The sequence below is a fragment of the Arachis hypogaea genome, chromosome 5 (genome assembly GCF_003086295.3).
Source record: "Arachis hypogaea cultivar Tifrunner chromosome 5, arahy.Tifrunner.gnm2.J5K5, whole genome shotgun sequence".
Lineage (NCBI taxonomy): Eukaryota > Viridiplantae > Streptophyta > Magnoliopsida > Fabales > Fabaceae > Arachis > Arachis hypogaea.
In genome coordinates this window covers 68395004-68403001 of record NC_092040.1, presented here as the reverse complement: position 1 = coordinate 68403001, position 7998 = coordinate 68395004, and the positions used below count along the sequence as shown (strand labels likewise).

Sequence of the window (7998 nt, the reverse complement as noted above, 5' to 3'; positions counted from 1 at the left end):
CAAAATCTTTTTCTTAATTTTATTTCAAATTTTCGAAATTTAACTAACAAGTAATGTGATTGATTAAAAAATTTGAAGTTTGTTACTTTCTTGTTAAGAAAGATTCAATCTTTAAATTCTAGAATCATATATTTTAGTTTCTTGTTAGTCAAGTAATCAATTTTAATTTTAAAAATTAAATCTTTTTCAAAATATCTTTTTCTTAAAAATCATATCTTTTCAAAAATTTGATTTCAAAATATCTTATCTAACTTTTTATCTTCTTATCTTTTCAAAATTAATTTTAATATCTTTTTCAACTAACTAATTAACTTTTTGTTTGTTTCTTATCTTTTTAAAAACCACCTAACTACTTTTTCCTCTCTAATTTTCGAAAATATCTCACCCCTTTTTCAAAATTCTTTTTAATTAATTAATTATTTTAAATTTAAATTTAAATTTAAATTCTTCCTTTAATTTTCGAAAATTACTAACTCCTTTTCAAATTTATTTTCGAACTCTCCCCCATTCATCTTCTTCAATTTATTTATTTATTTACTAACAGTTCTCTTCATCTCAAATCTCTACCCCTATCCTCACCCTTGTGTTTGGATTCTCCATTCTTCTTCACTCTTATTCCCTTTCTTCTTCTACTAGCATAAAGGAATTTCTATACTGTGACATAGAGGATTCCTCTTCCTTTTCTGTTCTCTTCTTTCTCATATGAGCAGGAACAAGGAAAAAGGCATTCTTGTTGAAGCTGATCCTGAACCTAAAGGGACTCTGAAGAGGAAACTAAGAGAAGCTAAATTACAACAATCCAAAGACAACCTTACTGAGATTTTCAAACAAGAAAAGGAGATGGCAGCCGAACCCAACAACAATAATGCAAGAAGGATGCTTGGTGATTATGCTAAACCTACGTCCAAATTTGATGGAAGAAGAATCTCAATTTCTGCCATTGGAGCAAACAATTTTGAGCTGAAACCTCAACTAGTTACTCTGATGCAACAAAACTGCAAGTTTCATAGACTTCCATCAGAAGATCCCTACCCGTTTTTAACTGAGTTCTTGCAGATCTGTGAGACTGTTAAGACTAATGAAGTAGATCCTAAAGTCTACAGGCTCATACTTTTCCATTTTGTTGTAAGAGACAGAGCTAGAACATGGTTGGACTCACAACCTAAAGATAGCCTGGACTCCTGGGATAAGCTGGTCACGACCTTCTTGGGTAAATTCTTTCCTCCTCAAAAGCTGAGCAAGCTTAGAGTGGATGTTTAGACCTTCAAGCAAAAAGATGGTGAATCCCTCTATGAAGCTTGGGAAAGATAAAAGCAGATGACCAAAAAGTGTCCTTATGACATGTTTTCAGAATGGACCATAATAGATATATTCTATTATGGTCTATCTGAGTTTTCCAAGATGTCATTGGACCATTCTACAGGTGGATCTATTCACCTAAAGAAAACGCCTGCAGAAGCTCAGGAACTTATTGACATTGTTGCAAATAACCAATTCATGTACACTTCTGAGAGGAATTCTGTGGATAATGGGACGCCTCAGAGGAAGGGAGTTCTTGAAATTGATACTCTGAATGCCATATTGGCTTAGAACAAAATGTTGACTCAGCAAGTCAACATGATTTCTCAAAGTATTAATGGATGGCAAAATGCATCCAACAGTACTAAAGAGGCATCTTCTGAAGAAGAAGCTTATGATCCTGAGAACCCTGCAATGGCAGAGGTAAATTACATGGGTGAACCTTATGGAAACACCTATAATTCATCATGGAGAAATCACTCAAATTTTTCATGGAAGGATCAACAAAAGCCTCAACAAGGCTTTAATAATGGTGGAATAAATAGGCTCAGCAATAGCAAGCCTTTTCCATCATCTTCTCAGCAACAGACAGAGAATTCTGAGCAGAGCTCCTCTAACTTAGCAAACATAGTCTCTGATCTGTCTAAGGTCACTTTAAGTTTCTTGAGTGAAACAAGGTCCTCCATCAGAAATTTGGAGGCACAAGTGGGCCAGCTGAGTAAGAAAGCCACTAAAACTCTCCCTAGTACTCTCCCAAGCAATACTGAAGAGAATCCAAAAAGAGAGTGCAAGGCCATTGACATAGTCAACATGGCCAAACCTAGAGAGGAAGGAGAGGACGTGAATCCCAAAGAGGAAGACCTCATGGGACGTCTCTCAAGCAAGAAGGAGTTCCCTATTGAGGACCTAAAGGAATCTGAGGCTTATATAGAGACCATAGAGATTCCATTAAATCTCCTTCTGCCATTCATGAGCTCTGAAGACTATTCTTCCTCTGAAGAGGATGAAGATGTAACTGGAGAGCAAGTTGCTCAATATCTAGGAGCTACCATGAAGCTGAATGCCAAGTTGTTTGGTAATGAGACTTGGGAAGGTGAACATCCCTTGATCATTAGTGAACTAGATACATGGGTTCAGCAAACTTTACCTCAAAAGAGACAAGATCCTGGTAAATTCTTAATACCCTATACCATAGGCACCATGACCTTTGACAAGGCTCTGTGTGACCTAAGGTCAGGCATAAATCTTATGCCACTCTCTGTAATGGAGAAACTGGGGATCATTGAGGTACAGCCTGCCATATTCTCATTACAAATGGCAGACAAGTCAGTAAGACAAGCTTATGGATTGGTAGAGGACGTGTTAGTGAAGGTTGAAGGCCTTTACATCCCTGCTGATTTCATAATCTTAGACACTAGGAAGGAGGAGGATGAATGCATCATCCTGGGAAGACCTTTCCTAGCCACAGTAGGAGCTGTGATAGATGTTAATAGAGGAGAATTAGTCCTTCAATTGAATGGGGACTACCTTGTGTTTAAAACCCAAGGTTATCCTTCTGTAAACATGGAAAAGAGACACGATAAGCTTCTCTCAATACAGAGTCAAACAAAGCCCCTACAATCAAACTCTAAGTTTGGTGTTGAGAAGCCCCCACATTCAAACTCTAAGTTTGGTGTTGGGAGGCCCTCATCATGCTCTGAACATCTGTGAGGCTCCATTGAGCCCACTGTCAAGCTAGTGACATTAAAAGAGCGCTTATTGGGAGGCAACCAAATTTTTATTTATCTAATTTTATTTTTATTTTTATTGTTATTTTATGCTTTAGTAGGTTCATGATCATATGGAGTCACGAAAAAAATACTAAAATTAAAAAAGAATCAAAAATAGCAGAAGAAAAATCACACCCTGGAAGAAGGACTTACTGGCGTTTAAACGCCAGTAAGGAGCATCTGGCTGGTGTTCAACGCCAAAACAGAGCATGGATCTGGCGTTGAACGCCAGAAACAAGCAACATCCTGGTGTTCAAACGCCAGGAATACACCCTGAGGAAAGCTGGCGCTGAACGCTAGAAACAAGCATGAAACTGGCGTTCAACGCCATAAACATGCTGCAGATGGGGGTTGAACGCCCAAAACAAGCATCAATCCGGTGTTCAAACGCCAGACTTTGCATGCAAAGGCATTTTGCAAGCCTTATTGGTGCAGGGATGTAAATCCTTGACACCTCAGGATCTGTGGACCTCACAAGATCCCCACCTACCTCACCCTCTCTCCCTCTATTCACGGTCATCCCTTCTGTTTTTCATTCACCACTCACATCCATCCACTCTTCCTCATACACCCCACCTACCTTCAAAATTGAAAATTTCTTTCCCATCCAAACCCACCCTAAATGGCCGAACCTACCCCCTCTCCCCTCACTATATAAACCCCTCTATTCTTCTTCATTTTCACACAACACAACCCTCTCTTCTCCCTCTTGGCCGAATAAACCTCTCCCCCTCTCCTATATATTTTCTTCTTCTTCTTCTCTTCTTTCTTCTTTTGCTCGAGGACGAGCAAACATTCTAAGTTTGGTGTGGTAAAAGCATAGCTTTTTTGTTTTTTCATAACCACTGATGGCACCTAAGGCCGGAGAAACCTCTAGAAAAAGGAAAGGAAAGACAAAAGCTTCCACCTCTGAGTCATGGGAGATGGAGAGATTTATCTCCAAAGCCCATCAAGACCACTTCTATGATATTGTGGCCAAGAAGAAGGTGATCCCTGAGGTCCCTTTCAAGCTCAAGAAAAATGAGTATCCAGAGATCCGACATGAGATCCAAAGAAGAGGTTGGGAAGTTCTGACCAACCCCATTCAACAAGTCAGAATCCTAATGGTTCAAGAGTTCTATGCCAATGCATGGATCACTAGGAACCATGATCAAAGTATGAACCCGAACCCAAAGAATTATCTTACAATGGTTCGGGGGAAATACTTAGATTTTAGTCCGGAAAATGTGAGGTTAGCATTCAACTTGCCCATGAAGCAAGGAGATGAACGCCTCTACAATAGAAGGGTCAACTTTGATCAAAGGTTGGACCAAGTCCTCATGGACATATGTGTGGAAGGAGTTCAATGGAAAAGTGACTCAAGAGGCAAGCCAGTTCAATTGAGAAGACTGGACCTTAAGCCTGTGGCTAGAGAATGGTTGGAGTTCATCCAACGCTCCATCATCCCTACTAGCAACCGATCCGAAGTTACTGTGGATCGGGCCATCATGATTCATAGCATCATGAATGGAGAGGAAGTAGAAGTTCATGAAGTCATCTCCCTTGAATTCTACAAAATAGCCGAAAAGCCCTCCACCATGGCAAGGCTAGCTTTTCCTCATCTTATTTGCCATCTATGTTACTCACCTGGAGTTATCATAGAAGGAGACATCTCCATTGAGGAGGATAAGCCCATCACTAGGAAAAGGATGGAGCAAACAAGAGAGCCCACTCATGGATCCCAAGAAACGCATGAGGAAGCTTGTCACCAAGAAATTCCGGAGATGCCTCAAGGGATGCACTTTCCTCCCAATAACTATTGGGAATAACTCAAACTTCTCTAGAAGATTTGAGTTACAATATGAATCAATTAAGGATGGAACATCAAGAGCACTCCATCATTCTTCATGAAATTAGAGAAGATCAAAGAGCAATGAGAGAGGAGCAACAAAGGCAAGGAAGAGACATAGAAGAGCTTAAGGACATCATTGGTCCTTCAAGAAGAAGACGCCACTAAGTTGGACTCAATCCTTATTCTTATTTCTCTATTTTTTTTAATTTTTTTGCTATATGTTTATCTATGTTTTGTGTCTCTACTTCATGATCATTAGTATCTAGTGTCTATGTCTTAAGCTATGAATAATTCCATGAATCCTTCACCTTTCTTAAATGAAAAAAGTTTTTAATTTAAAAGAACAAGAAGTACATAAGTTTCGAATTCATCCTTGAATTTAGTTTAATTATATTGATGTGGTGACAATACTTTTTGTTTTTTGAATGAATGCTTGAACAGTGCATATTTTTGATCTTGTTGTTTATGAATGTTAAAATTATTCGCTCTTGAAAGAATGATGAAAAAGAGAAATGTTATTGATTATCTGAAAAATCATAAAATTGATTCTTGAAGCAAGAAAAAGTAGTGAAAAAGCAAAGGCTTGCGAAAAACAAAATTTAGAAATAAAAAGAAAAAGCAAGCAGAAAAAGCCAATAGCCCTTAAAACCAAAAGGCAAGGATAAAAAGGATCCAAGGCTTTGAGCATCAATGGATAGGAGGGCCCAAGGAAATAAAATCCAGGCCTAAGCGGCTAAATCAAGCTGTCCCTAACCATGTGCTTGTGGCATGCAGGTCCAAGTGAAAAGCTTGAGACTGAGTGGTTAAAGTCGTGATCCAAAGTAAAAAGAGTGTGCTTAAGAGCTCTGGACACCTCTAACTCGGGACTTTAGCAAAGCTGAGTCACAATCTTAAAAGGTTCACCCAGTCATGTGTCTGTGGCATTTATGTATCCGGTGGTAATACTGGAAAACAAAGTGCTTAGGGCCACGACCAAGACTCATAAAAGTAGCTGTGTTCAAGAATCAACATACTTAACTAAGATAATCAATAACACTATCTGAAATTCTAAGTTCCCATAGATGCCAATCATTCTAAACTTCAAAGGAAAAAGTGAGATGCAAAAACTGTTCAGAAGCAAAAAGCTACAAGTCCCGCTCATCTAATTAGAATTAATATTCATTGATATTTTGGGATTTATAGTATATTCTCTTCTTTTTATCCTAATTAATTTTTAGTTGCTTGGGGACAAGCAATAATTTAATTTTGGTGTTGTGATGAGCGGATAATTTATACGCTTTTTGGCATTATTTTTAGGTAATTTTTAGTATGATCTAGTTACTTTTAGGGATGTTTTCATTAGTTTTTATGCTAAATTCATATTTCTGGACTTTACTATGAGTTTGTGTGTTTTTTTGTGATTTCAGGTATTTTTCGGCTGAAATTGAGGGACCTGAGCAAAACTCTAATAAGAAAGCTAACAAAGGACTGCTGATGCTGTTGGATTCTGACCTCCCTTCACTCGAAATGAATTTTTTGGAGCTACAAAACTCCAAATGGCGCGCTCTTAACGGAGTTAGAAAGTAGACATCCAGAGATTTCCAGAAATATATAATAGTCCATACTTTGTTCGAGATTAGATGACGTAAACTGGCGCTCAACGCCAGTTCCATGCTGCATTCTAGAGTTAAACGCCAGAAACACGTCATGAACCAGAGTTGAACGCCAAAAACACGTTACAACTTGGCGTTCAACTCCAAGAGAAGTCTCAGCTCGTGTAAAGATCAAGCTCAGCCCAAGCACACACCAAGTTGGCCCCGGAAGTGGATTTCTGCATCAATTACTTACTTCTGTAAACCCTAGTGGCTAGTCTAATATAAATAAAACATTTTACTATTGTATTAGACATCCTGGATGATATTTTTGATCCGGTGATCATGTTTTGGGGGCTGGCCATTCGGCCATGCCTGGACCACCACTTATGTATTTTCAACGGTGGAGTTTCTACATACCATAGATTAAGGGTGTGGAGGTCTGCTGTACCTCGAGTTTTAATGCAATTACTACTACTTTCTATTCAATTCAATTTATTCCTATTCTAAGATACCATTCGTACTTCAACCTGATGGATGTGATGATCCGTGACACTCATCATCATCCATCCTTATGAACGCGTGCCTGACAACCACCTCCGTTCTACAAGCGAGAGCTAGAGTGTGTATCTCTTGGATTCCTGATGCACGACGCATGGTTGCCCTCGCCTGACAACCGAGCCTTCCATTCCATGAAATCAGAGTCTTCGTGGTATAAGCTAGAATTGATGGCGGCATTCATGAGAATCCGAAAAGTCTAAACCATGTTTGTGGTATTCCGAGTAGGATTATGGGATTGAATGACTGTGACGAGCTTGAAACTCGCGATTGTTGGGCGTGATGACAAATGCAAAAGAATCAATCGATTCTATTCCGACATGATCGAGAACCGACAGATGATTAGCCGTGCCGTGACAGAGCATTTGGACCTTTTTCACTGAGAGGATGGGATGTAGCCATCGACAACAGTGATGCCCTACATACAGCTTGCCATGGAAAGGAGTAAGAAGGATTGGATGAAAGCAGTAGGAAAGCAGAGATTCAGAAAGGACACAGCATCTCCATACACCTATCTGAAATTTCCACCATTGAATTTTATGAGTAACTCTATCTTTATTTTCTGTTTATTTATTATTAATTTTTGAAAACTCCATCACCATTTATTATCCGCTTGACGGAAATTTACAAGGTGACCATAGCTTGCTTCATACCAACAATCTCTGTGGGATCGACCCTTACTCACGTAAGGTTTATTACTTGGACGACCCAGTACACTTGCTGGTTAGTTGTGCGAAGTTGTGACAAAGTGTGATTCACGTTTGAGAGCACCAAGTCTTTGGAGCCATTGTTGATATTCACAATTTTGCCTATCACTTGCCTAAGTAAAAGAGGATTGCAAAATGTGTGATTGATGTTGCAAGTTTGAAATGCATGTTGTGTAACACAAATCATGATAGGAGTGAATTTGAGTAAAAATGAGTTACACAAGTAGAATTCACCAATTGCTAAAAGAATGCACATTGTAAAA

The 7998-nt window shown here is 38.8% G+C and overlaps 1 non-coding gene across 1 annotated transcript; it reads right to left on the bottom strand.

Moving 5' to 3' along the window:
• Positions 1-1239: 1239 nt before the first annotated feature.
• LOC112804696 (small nucleolar RNA R71) lies at positions 1240-1343 on the bottom strand. The gene has a single exon (XR_003203312.1). It is a non-coding gene; the product is annotated as a small nucleolar RNA R71 (small nucleolar RNA).
• Positions 1344-7998: the final 6655 nt, after the last annotated feature.